Genomic DNA, 13,261 nt, shown 5'->3' with positions numbered 1-13,261 from the left:
TGCTAATTTGGCAATCAAGAAGGCTTGTAAAACCCTCAAGTTTGTGCCAGAGATGCTTTCATGCTGAATGCCAGAAGGTGCAATGTGGTGTATATTTTTATTCGTGCAAAGAAATGCTGCTAGAGAAACATTTCTGCAGAGAGCCTCACATCCAACAAGAGAATATCATGCAAATGTAAATAGCTCCCCTCCAAGTACACACCAGTGGCTTCTTTTTCCACCTTACCTTCTCAAGTGAATTCTAGTAACGCTAGCTGCAGAAAAAGGGCAAGTGGAGAAAGACCTGTGGGAGAAGGAATCCATTTTACTTCAACTAAAAAGGCAGCTGTAACTATACTTCTTCTGTTCATCAGTGGGAATGAGCTTACAAAATATACAGTCTGAGAAATGGTACACAAGGGACAAGAGGGCAAGATGGTACATTATAAGTTTTATATATGGTTTTTTCAACACAAGGAAGAGCTACAAAGTCCCTTACACTGCAGGATTCCACAGTTTAGCCATTAAAGTTACCCCCTTCCAAACAAATACAGCATTTTAATTGAAAGTAAAAGCATATGTCTGCAGGTTAAAGTCATGGTCACTCACTTTTTCCCTGTGTCCACAAGCATACAGCTTTCAACAAACTGGGAGGAAAAAAGATGACACCAACTCTCCATCTTTTGTTCGTTTCTGTGGTTAAGGCTTGAAAGATAACCAGCACCACCTTTGTCTTGCAGTAAATCAATGCAAGATTGAGAGATTAAATAGAAAAAGCTAAGCTCTAGAAGTGTCTCCTGAATATGTAAACTTAATGGACTGCTCTCCAAACACCACATTCTCTTTCTCATTCCCCAAAATCACAAATAAATACATTCCTAAATGGATTAACACCCTCTTTCTGCCATCCCCAAAGCTAAGGGAGTGTCTATATAACTTAAGGAACTACAAAGGCCTACCAGCATCTTTGCTTCCTCTGTCTCCAAGGCTGCTTCATCTCCTCAGATCTTTCCCAGTGGAGGTACACTGGAAGCAGGCTGCATCAACACACCTGCCCATTAGATCACTGCAAATCAATCTGTCACCTTATGCCTCAAGCAATTCATTATCTCCGTTCTGTTATCACACAGGTCTGTACCCGCAGGGTAATTAGATAGTAGCATGGGCAGGAAAAGAAAAGAAGAAGAAAAAAGAGAGGTGAACACCTTGTCCCTGTGAAGCGAGGCAGTGTTAATTTCCTATCACTGGCAGATCACTACAACACACCCTGCAGGCTATGGAAATTCTGCCTCAATACATCAAGCACAGAACAGCTCTACCCCCTTCCTGAACTTCAGTCCTGAGTGTGCAATTCCAGTTATATTCTTGAGCTACTAAATAAAACAAAAAAGGCAAGTTTAAAAGCACAGTTACACAGTGAAACAGATCAATACAGAAGACTACCAAATCAAGTGGAGAGAAGGGGAGAGGGGGCACTTAGATGCACAAAGTACATTACCATTATCACTGCAGACTCTCACATACTGCCATAAAGATAGCACTAAAGGATTCATTTGAAAAGCCAGAAGGAACACAATGAAGTACACTCCTGCCAGAGTGCCGGGGTGTTGCAAGGAGCAGGGTAGCAAGGCTGCTCCATCCCTAGGGGTGAAATATCACCTACCAGGCTGTTCTTCTGAAACTCAGGTTTTCATTAATCATCAAATGGCAGGCCGCATCTGGGGACACTGGCCTGCCAAAACTTTCAGAGCTCTGATATTTCCAGGCTGTTTGTTTCCCCTTATCCTTTACCCAGCACTAGAATCATGTGCTACTCAACACCTGCAAGTACTTACATGTAAATCCCTGCTACAGGCCTGCTGTGTAAGAAACAATTAAGCAGGGACCAAAGTGACTTTCAGAGAGGCTGCAGGGTCACCTGGCTTGCTTCTCACCTTCCAGCCAGAGAGGCACAAAAGGTCACACGAAACAAAAAAACAAACTAAACAAGAAGTGGGGAAGGAAGACAAAAAAAGCCTGAAGCACTCAGTCACTCCCTGTCCCCCACTTCTCCTATCACACATCTTCCTTCATGGCTGGAGAGCTTCCATCAAGAAGGATTTTCCAAGAAAAGGTTCTTCAGCAACAGCTCAGGTCTGCAGCTGATACATAAAGATTTGGTAACTTCTGGTTACTCTCAGTCCTGTATTTGAGCACTCTGCAGGGGAGGCACAGAAGCTGAGGTTAACCTGACCTGCAAAGGTGCTTCTCTTTTAGGCTTCACTTCCTCGTTGCACTGTACTGCTAAAAAGGTCTGGCATTTACAATGGTAAACATCAGGAATTATTCCACAGCACTATTTCACTTGAGCAATACGTTTTAATTCTTAAACTGTGGACATGAGCTAAATGAGTACCTTCACATCTGGGTAAACACCTCCACTGCGATCTTCCCAACTTAATGACTCCATGTCAGAACTAGGAATCAGAATACCCATGCAACATTTTAGGTTGCACTTAAGAGGACAAATGTGTGGCAACGCTGTTTACTTACAGCAATACACAGCATATCACAAAACATTCATATCTCAAAACCACAGTGACAAACAGTAATATGCAAGCTGTTTCAGTACTTCATTTTCTGCACCCTAAAAAATAAAGCTGTGTATTGCTGACAAGTTTTGTGAAGCTGATGGATTAGGCACATTCAGGACTTGTTACAATGGTAGGAATTACACATTCTCAATAGATGCTCAGCAAGGATGAGATCCTTCCAGTGTGCGAATGAGTTAACAATGTGATTCTCCAACTGGCAGCCAGAAACACACCACTAGAAAGTGTCACTAGGAATAAAACAGGACTCTAAGCCCTAACATTAATGCCTAACCAACCGTTACACTTCTTGCAGTATGTTTAGTGACTTCCAGATTCATTTCCTTGTATTGCAAATGTTTGACCACATTTGGTTTTCCTTCATTACACCTGTTCTGCACTTTTAGCACTGCTTGCTATTTTGGTTACCATCTCTGTTTTTGTTAAAGAGGATGTTTAGGAGACAGAGAAGTAATTATACTAATAATGTTTTACTCAAATAAGCCTTACCCATCTCTCCAAATACCACCTCATCCTCTGTCATTTTGGTCATTTCCAGACAAGGGAAGTCAGACACAAAAGAGATGAAGAAACTCTCCATCAGCTTTGTCAGATGCAAAAGAAACTGCTGCATTCTTCCTATCTTCTGCACTATTGTATCACTATCTCAGTGATACCACATCTTCTGCCAGCCATAGAGCTGCTTGTCACAGAGAAAGATAAGCCTGAGCAATAGACTCACGTGCCATTCTGCAAGTAGCATCGCCAGAGAAAAAGCCCACAACAGGGATCTTTTCCTATGTTCCATCTATAAACATTTTCTGCCTGCCCAGGGACCAAGAGCAGGTAATGCCAACAGTAACTACAAAGGTACTTTGGATCAAGTCAGAGATTGCAAGGAGCACTTACGAAACCACTTGTGGCCAGCGTGTTCTCTAAATAACCATTCCCTGTGGCACATACACATCTATGCTGACATGAAATGGATTGTTTCAATTTAACTCGGAAAACCCTTGGCAATGCAGCACTGATTTTGGAGCACCTGTGCTTCCAACAAATTAAATGTCTAATTAAGCTTTCTAACAAACATCAGTTTTTAGAAGTAATCAATTTCATTACAACAAACAAACAAGAAAACCCACCTTTTGGCTATACAGGATGAAACCCCCACTACTTCAGAGGTTCTATCTCACAGCTTCAGAGCCACCAAGCCTCTCACTAGGCTCAGCAAAAGACCCACTTGGCCTTCCATAAAATAAACTTGCCTAAGTAACTGCAGCAGTTCCTTTTAAAAATTAGCCAGCTTAAGATATCTGTAATCAGTCACGGTGTTGAGCAGTATCCAGAAGTTTCCTATCAAACGTCACACAAAAAAGACCCAAAGTCTCACTGATAGCGCTCCAGCCCTCGTGGCTCTTGCCACTGTTTCGTTTCCCAGCTAGTAAAATGTAAACAGTGCTTATTACAAATGGAATGACTACCACCAGGCACTCCTCAACACACACACAAAATAATACACTGTTTAACACGTAAACAGCAGTCAAAAAGAAAACAAAACAAACAAAACTAAAGAGCATTTCAAATTGCACAAAATGCTGTAATTATCACCTAGTCTTATGCTTGGAAATGAGACACTTGGTTGAGGCACAACTCTTCACCACTCAAGAGACCATCCCAATGTGGAGGACCCTTGTTCTGGAGCCTAAGCCATAGAATCATGGAATGGTTTGGATTGACAAGGACCTTAAAGATCATCTAGTTCCAACCCCAAACCACCTGGCCTGCACTCCTGGTGAGGGCCGATGCCAAGAGCTGTGTGCAACCTGGGAGGCTGTCAGAAGACACACAAAGACCCTGCCCCTCGATCCTCCATACGGATCATTTATCTGAGAAAAGCACCAGGAAACACCTGGAGACCGTGACCTTTCCGTAAGGCAGCTGGCAGGTTTAGCCAGTGCTGGCAGAACACAGCCAACAGCTGGGCACCGGGAGAGACGTGGCTGGGCACCAACCACCACCATCTACCACAGGCACCGCGCAGCGCCGCAGCGGTTCATCGCAGCCCCGCGGGGTCCCGCTGCCTGACAACCCCACCGCTCTAACTGAAGTTTCCCGGAGACAAACTCGTGCCTTGCCCGGCATACAGAGACCCAGCCCGGCTACAGGAGCGCCTTCCCGGCCCCTCAGCCGTGCCTGCGGACGGGGCGGCCTCCGGCCCGCCGCCGCCATCCCGCCACCTTTGCCCTTCCTCTATCACGAACGCGGTCCCGATCCCTCCCGCCCGGCCCGCACCGCCGGGGGCAGGCAGCAGGCCCGGGACGGGAGCGGGGACAGGGCCCGCGGCAGTGCCGGCTGTCCCCACAGCCGCCTCCTCGCCTCAGCACCCGCCGCGCAGGCAGCACGGCCGCCGAGGGACCTCCCCCCCCCAGACCTCTCCGCCCCACCGGGAACAAAGCACCGGGCGCTCTCCCGCTCCCGAGTTCCCCTCAGCCGCCCAAGTTTACCTCGGTTCCCCGGCTCCAGGCAGGGCTGGGCGGCGCGGCGGGAGCAGCGCTCGCCCTCCCCCAGCGCCGCACACACTTGTTGATATTTCCTACGGTCCCTCCAGCCGGGGAGAAGCCTTCAGCGCCTCGATCACGGCTGCCGAGGAGGCGGGGACGAGGCGCACACACCGTTCCTGCCCCGCGCGGGGCGGGCCGTGCCCCGCTGCACTCACGGTGCGGCGGCCGCACCAGCCCCGCCTCGGCCCCGGTACCGGGCGCGATCGTCCCGCGGCCCCGGGACAGGCCTGGCCCCTCGACTGAGGCCGGGGGGAGAGGGGGGTGTCTCCGTCGCCGCCCCGTAGGGCCCCGCGAGGCTGAGCGTTCCCAGCCTGTGCCTCGGCGGATTGGAGGAAGGGAGCTTAAAGCTCATCCAGTTCCAAGCCCCTGCCACAGGCAGGGACACCTTCCACTAGAGCAGGTTGCTCCAAGCCCCTGTGTCCAACCTGGCCTTGAACACTGCCAGGGATGGGGCAGCCACAGCTTCTCTGGGCACCCTGTGCCAGCGCCTCAGCACCCTCACAGGGAAGAACTTCTGCCTAAGAGCTCATCTCAGTCTCCCCTCTGGCAGGTTAAAGCCATTCCCCTTGGCCTGTCCCTACAGGCCATTGTACAAAGCCCCTCTCCAGGTTTCCTGTAGCCCCTTTAGGCACTGGAGCTGCTCTAAGGTCTCCCCTTCAGGAGCCTTCTCTTCTCCAGGCTGACCCAGCCCAGCTCTCTCAGCCTGGCTCCAGAGCAGAGCTGCTCCAGCCCTCGCAGCAGCTCCATAGGTGGCCTCCTTTGGACTCGCTCCAACAGCTCCACGTCCCTCTTATGCTGTTGCCCCAGAGCTGGAGCAGGACTGCAGGGGGGGCTCCCCAGAGCGCAGCAGAGGGGGAGAATCCCCTCCCTGACCTGCTGCTCACGCTCTGGGGGTGCAGCCCAGCACACGGGGGGTTCTGGGCTCAAGCACACACTGAAGCCGGGTCATGGGGAGCTTCTCGTCACCCAAGCACACACTGAAGCCGGGTCATGGGGAGCTTCTCATCACCCAACACCCCCAAGTCCCTCTCCTCAGGGCTGCTCCATCCAGTCTCCCCCAGCCTGTGTTTGTGCTGGGACTGCCCCGACCCTGTGCCCCAACTTGCAGTTGGCATTGTTGAACTTCATGAGTTTTGCACAGTCCCACCTGTCCAGCCTGTCCAGGTCCCTCTGGATCCCACCCCTTCCCTCCAGCCTGCCAACCACACCACACAGCTTGGTGACGTACACTTGTCATTCCCTGTGTACACACATTTATGCAAGTGCTGTTCTTTACTGCACTGACATTTATGCTATTTACACACTGAGAATTACCTTTCCCTTGAGTTAGCTATAAAAGAGCAGATCCACACCTGGAGTTCGTGCAGGATCCACAAACCAGGCACTGCCTCTGTACCTGCTGGATCACAGCAGTTGCCGCTTGCAGAATGGGGTAACTTGGGTGACATAAAATACAGGCAAAGAGCACAGCAGGGAGGAAATAGAGGCACTGCTTGCTGAAAGCAGAGGTGTCACCCCAGATGCAAGAAATGAGAGTTTATGTCCTTCCTATGGTGAAGAATTTCATCACCAAAGTTACCCTGAAACTTAGCTGAAACAGGCATAACCTGAGGCTCATTCCTTGCATTAAAAAAATAATCAAATCAAATATTCACTGAAGCAAAGTGGAATTTCATTAATAGGATTGAGATGGCTAACCCAGATCACGCTATCAGCTGATAGCTGGGGCCTCACATGATGTGTATCGCAAGAGACAAAGGAAAGGATTTGAACATCCCTCTTATGACCAGTACCCCATGTAAATGGGTTCTCCATACTGACGTGACCTCTTTGTAGCTTGATCTGGAAACAAGCTCACAAAGTGAATCCTAAGCAGCAGTAGATACCTTACTCTGTTACTCATAGAGGCAAGATTTACAGCCAGCCCTTTCTAGCACTAAGCATTTCCCCCTCGCTGATTTAGACAACACAGTAGTTAATGTTTGCAAATCCTTTGCATTGAGGAGGAAGGATCCCCCAAGAAATAGATATCTAGAGTTCCCAGAGCTGGAAGTTCGAATCTAAGGCTGTTCTTTGCAATGCTTCATATTACAGGAACACGTAGACAGGTGACAATGACATTCAAAGATACATATGGTACTTACTGATAGCAATGTAATGAACACAGAGAACAGGAGACAAACTAGGTCCCAGACATGCTTAGTGTCTCACTTGGACAAGACTGTATTGTGTTGCTAGGAAAGCTCCAGCATATTTAGAAGCCAGACATAATCAAAATCCTGTATTCATCATCACATCTTAAATCTCTTCTCTTCCTTTGTGCCAAGAAGAGAAAGAGAACATGTGTTACAAACCTTTCAGATATGTGCATCTCTCTGTTCTCTGAGATACAGTTTCACTTAAACTTCCTGCATGACCCCATCTCTATGGCTCATACTTAAGTAATACTTCATGTGTCCCTAAATCAAGCCAAGTGACTCTGGGAATGGGGATCAAGCTCACAACCAGCACCTTCAAGCCTCACAATGTTCCATGTTTTTCTTAAAGCCCCACTGCATGGATCACATGGTGAAAATTTCACCAACAAAACAAAAAAAGAATTCAAATCAGCCTCTAGCTTTCAAGCAAAAGTTTCAAAACCTGAACTCCAAGGAAAGAAGGCAGAAATTATTGTGGGGTTTTTTAAATTAAACTATTATGTAGTTTAGTGCTCACACACATGATTTTGCAATGCTCGCACTTTGGCAATACTTCATCTTTATGCAGATACCAGCTCATAGATGCACGTATTTCTACACATAAATAACACTATTAAGTTTTGTATAACACTTGCAGTACAATGTGAAGTCTCACTGTTAGGAAGAGTTCAGTATGTAGGATTACTGCCACAGTGTAACTGCACGTTCTTCCCATTTTATAACACATGGCTTTGGCAAACAATATCTTCTTATATGCTTACATCCCTATTTACCACCTCTATATTCTGAATTCCTCCCCTCCTCGCTTTTTCTAGGAATGGGGAAGAACAGGAAGGGAGAGAGAAAAATCTGTGTCAGTGTTTTAAAGAGCTTTAAATGTATTTGAACCTGCCTAGAGATGTAGTCAATGACCAAGTTAAACATTCATCTCAGGTACACACTTGCTGAATCAAGGAATCTGCTGTGTGAAGGGAGCTGCTAATCAAAATAGCCTTTCTTTCTATCTTAATGACACCACAAACACTTTTAAAAATTCCAAAGAATGGAGTAAGAGGAGTGATGGTCATGACTCATACCTCTTACATGCCAGGGGTCGCTTGCCCCTTGTTTGCATGGTGCTTTATTCTTACTGCTTTCTACAGAAGCACCCAAATTTGAGTAATGTATCAAGTAAACAAATAAAGCTTTTAAATCAGAATGAAGGACTGCTTATGCCTTGGTCACTGAGCTGAAACTCACCATCCACACTTGTCAGCAACCGGGAACTTGGAGAGGGAGTTATGCAGAAATCAGGGCACAGAGAAATGGGTTTCAGTCCTATCTACCTCTTGCTATTTTGCTTAAACAATGCAAATCCAAACCAAAACAGTATTCTTTCATATACATTTTCATCAAAATATATATAGTGATGACATATGCTATGTTTATAACCACTCATAAAGCATGCAGATACTCCTCACGTTTGTGTCAAAAGAATGGAGTAAGATGGTCATGACTTGACAGATACCAAGGATCCCTCGAACAAGACTCCTAAAACTTGGTACTCTTTCAGAGCAAGCTACTTCATAAAAGTTTGTCATTTGAGTTCAGTGCCAGAGCTCACAAAATAATAGTTTCGTTGGAGCTGCTTAAAGCCAGGTAACATAAACAGCAGCATAAGGATTTACAGTGTTTCATGAATGTCTCCCCAGCAGCTCTGTATTCTGGCATGAACAACCACCACTAAATCCCACACAGTTTGTACTACAGGCTTACTATTCTTCTTGAAGTACTTATTTTGCTGCAATATGATTTTACCTTTCATTGGTAAGGCCCCTTCCCACGATAACAAAGACAGGCAGTAAAGTTCTATCTTTCTGCTAGAGTATTTTATAATGGAAGAGTTGTAAAATAAGTACTTTATAGAAAGAGCAACATTAAAAACCCTCCAGATGGAAAAGCTCATGTTAAATCTGCTGACTGGTCAACCACACCAGTGGTTGTGTTACAGGTGTGGCAATGAAACATCAATCTACATTAACCCTCTGAAACATTCAATTGGTACAAAACCAAAAGAGAAACACGAAATCTCTCTAACCCATATGAATAACTTCAGTCCATACCTACAGTGTGCTGCAGAAAAATCTATCATTAATCTGATTCCCATTTGACACTCTGATTCTTTAGGAAGAATGGACAAGGACAAGAACCTTGCACAGTGTTTACAACATTCTCTCCTTGCACTAATTTACCACATTTTCCTAAGAAATTATTACATTCCTGCAGGTTATCAGATTGCAAGGCAGAAGGAAGGGCCTATCTACATGGCCCACTACAGGGTACTATAGGCATGCTGAAAATAACCATAAAAATTAGAAGTAGGACCACGCAGTTTTAAGGTAGGCTCATTTATATTATGATACAATGAGCATTTATGTCTAATTATTCATGTCATCCAATACTTAGTGCCCTGTGATACAACAAAAAGTGCCTGGTACTTAACGTTATCCAATAAACATTTTGCTCTTCTCCAGTTTCCTAGAACTGTTCCTCCTTTCTGTTTTTCTTGAAAGAACAAAAAAGCTTTAAGAAGAAACTCGTGAGAACACTGCAATTGGCAAGTTTAAAAGTGAAATTGTGAAGGCTGCAGAAAAGCCTCTAATGCACTGTATAACTGATGCTTTATATAGCACCACTATAGGCCAGAAAACACTCCCAACTCCAGAAGATGCTTTCAATGCAAGTCTGGTGGTACTGAGCAAGGGAAGTGCTACTTGGTACAGAGAAAACTGGTAGGAAAGAAAACTAAATGAAAAGTAAAACAGTTGCTGCTTTTTCCTCTTCCCAGAACTCAATGAGTTCCTGTCACAGGACTCGGACAGAAGTTCCACACACAGGGCCCAGTTGCACAATTCTTCAGCTCTTGTGATGGGAGGCAACGATGAATCAAGTGTCCTGTATCATACACTCAGTGCAACGTGACTGGAAATTTAGTGCAGGGCACACAAAAATTGCTATAACTGCCTACACAAAATTCAGAAAAACAGAGAACCAAGAGCATGATGTTGTAACACACCTTATCAAACTTCAGTGCATTGCTCCTGCTACACTCTAAGTACTGGCAACCGCCTTTTGTTTTGGCGCCATAGAAGCTTCAAAATGACATATTCCCCCTCCTCCCCTCTTCACACAGTGGAACAGGGCCCAACTCAGAAAAATGTGTAGAGGACTTTTTATTTTTGAGATAACGGCTCTGAGACAGAACCTGCTGTACCCTTGTGTGCCTATGAACAACTTTTCTGTGTATACGCAGTAATTGTCAGTGGAGATGGGTAGAGTTCCTTAAACCAAACAAGAAAGAGCAAGCTTTCCCCAAGCCTGTGCATAGCATCCTACCTCCCAGCATGGTCCAGTAGTATCCGTTACCAACTATCAGTGAAGTTGTACAATACCTTGTAGATGAGTAGCCACAAATTTACATGTCCCTTTAGACCCTTCACAGGCTGCAGGTTAGCCACCACTGTTTTACACAATACAGAGCCAGAGAATTGGGGTTTCAGGCATTAAAATAAGATTCCTTAGGTAAGAGTAGCTAGAGTCACACTCTTTAAATACTATAAACAGGAAATTCACTTAAACAAGGGTTTCTTTATAATTATCCCTTCTTAAGCATAGTATGTTATGTCTCTGTAATACATTAATACCAATGGCTGTGCCCCATGGAGCCTAAATCTTTGTCCAGTGACTCCACTATTGCCTGGGTCCTTTTTACAGCCCTACATACCATCTCCAGTTGAAGGACGTTTCCTCAGCTTTCATTAAAATGTCAGCTGTACAAAAGCGTGAGGGATTTGAATGGCTCATCTATCACTCACTTAGATTATAGGGCTGGTAGTTATTTTCCTCAGGGAGTACGATGTCTTCTTTCTAATTCACAATGACATGATTCAAAGAAGAGGTCCCAAGGAATGGAACCTAACCTATAAATGTACATTATGAAAGGGAGATGCAACAAGGCCAATCTTTTTATAAAATACGTTTCTGTGAGTTGACAAATGTCTGCCTCTAGGGTCCAGGCACGAAATCCTGTTACAAACTCCTTTTCCCTCCACACTCCACAGTTTATAAATCAAAATAGTCCATTCCTCCTCACTTTGAATCATATGGGGAGAGGGGAAGACACCAATTTCAAGTCTGGTGTGGGCTTCTGCTGCTCCAGTGACTTCAGGAGAGCTGCAGTAACAGAACTGTAGTCACAATTAGGAAAATAACTCCAATTAGCTATAACAAAATAGAACAGAGGAACAGCATTATTCTGTGGCAACAATAGACACAAATAAGCCCGTTGGATCTTCAAGGACTTCAGTTGAAAGACAAACCAAAACTATGAGAGTTGAATGAGGATGAAAAGGTTTAGCACAGCAGCAATTACAAAGCACATTAGTTACTTGTACAACACACAAGTTATGGTTGGACTTGATCTTAAAAGTCTTTTCCAACCTAGTTGATTCTATGATTATAATACCAAATCACAGCTTAGTACCAGCCAATAAAAAATTAGGATAGAAAACAATTATTTCATTGAAATCTGTCATAGGGATGAAATATTTTAACAATTTCATGATAACTTTGGTACTCATATTGTCTCACTGTACTCAACAAAGACAAAACTCTCACCTTCTTACAATTGAGCATTCCCAATAGAAGTTCCTGCAAAGTTGCTTTCTGCCTACCTGTTAGATTATCCCCCTCTAACACAGGTAAAGACAAGGCTGCTATTTATAGTAAGTGGCAGGAAGCACCAGCACGAGCTGCTTAAAGGGCCATTTTGGCCTTTCCCACCTGGGAAAGACATTAACTTCTTGAGCAGAGCTTGGGAACCACTAACTGGTGCTACCCCACGCTTTCAGCCCACTTGTGCTGACACAGCTTCCTAGCACACACTTATTTGCGCTGACCTAAAGGGTCTGTTCCGCCACTGCAGCCGCCTCACCTATGCAGACAACCCGAGCCACACACAGAGGCCCTCTTCTGCCAGGAGGCCTCCATCCCCACTGAGGCTTTGCCAGCAGTGCTCCATCAGTTTAGGAAATGGGATTTTCCCTAAAAGGACTCCCAGTTGACATGGCTGTGCCAGCCCAGCTTTCCAACTTAGAGCAAGACAAAGTTCTGAGACTAACTCCCCCTTCATCCACAATAACCTTCATTTTAGTTCCTTTGCCATCTGTTTTGTAAACCTGGAGAGTTCACATTTTCAAGCTTTTATCCAGAACCAGGAACTTTCCTTATAATAGAGTAAACAGATTAATGTATTATTTACCTTCAGAGCATGGCCTTTATAAAAATACCAAACTATTGCAAGACTCGTGATAAAATGAACAGTACAGCTAAGCACATCCACTTTCTCAAAGCCACGGGCAGAACAAGATGTTGCCTAGAATCACAGAAAGTTGCTATGGGTGAGGCATATCTACTTGCCTATGTCAGCAAAATTCATATAGAATAGCTGATGGATGTCAAATTTACAGACTCCTGATCTCATATTCCAAAAGCAGCACCACTGAAATGAGTGAGTACAGTGCTTTTCCCTTTTCAGTGTGGAGAACAGAGCTAAGCCTAAAATAAGGGACATTATCTCCCACTCCCATTTCATGTGCAATAAGGGAATTTCTCTTTCAAGCTCTATCAAGCTAATGGCTATTTTGGATCATTCCTATGCCCACTGCAATAGCAGACAAATGTACAGTGGTAACTTAAACTGCATGACTCGGACTTTTGTGATTGTTCTTTCCAAGGTTTTCCCCCCTCTCTCTTAACACTCACCACAGCAATGCATTTAGTGGATGAAAGAGGGCATAGAAAAGGAAACTTGGTAGGCTTCTAAGGTTGTATTTTAAACAGCCCCCATAAAAAGGTACAAAACTCATCCAACTTGGAACACCAAAGCCTGTGTTTTGAGATCACAGAACATCTG

At 45.0% G+C, this 13,261-nt stretch overlaps 1 protein-coding gene across 3 annotated transcripts in view; it reads right to left on the bottom strand.

Annotated features, from left to right (window-relative positions):
* TNS3 (tensin 3) overlaps positions 1-13,261 on the bottom strand; it is a 198,625-nt gene that overhangs the window by 160,262 nt on the left and 25,102 nt on the right. Inside the window, exon 1 of one of the 3 annotated variants that reach the window (XM_030487545.1) lies at positions 5,054-5,237. The exons of the other annotated variants lie outside the window; for them this stretch is intronic. The gene's annotated coding sequence lies outside the window, so the exon portion shown is untranslated. Of the gene's footprint in view, positions 1-5,053; positions 5,238-13,261 lie in introns of those variants that run through there. 3 annotated transcript variants of the gene reach the window in all.

The sequence above is a fragment of the Strigops habroptila genome, chromosome 1 (assembly GCF_004027225.2).
Source record: "Strigops habroptila isolate Jane chromosome 1, bStrHab1.2.pri, whole genome shotgun sequence".
NCBI classification, from domain to species: Eukaryota; Metazoa; Chordata; class Aves; order Psittaciformes; family Psittacidae; genus Strigops; species Strigops habroptila.
The sequence above is the reverse complement of the archived record's forward strand: the minus strand, read 5'-3'. Positions and strand labels throughout refer to the sequence as shown.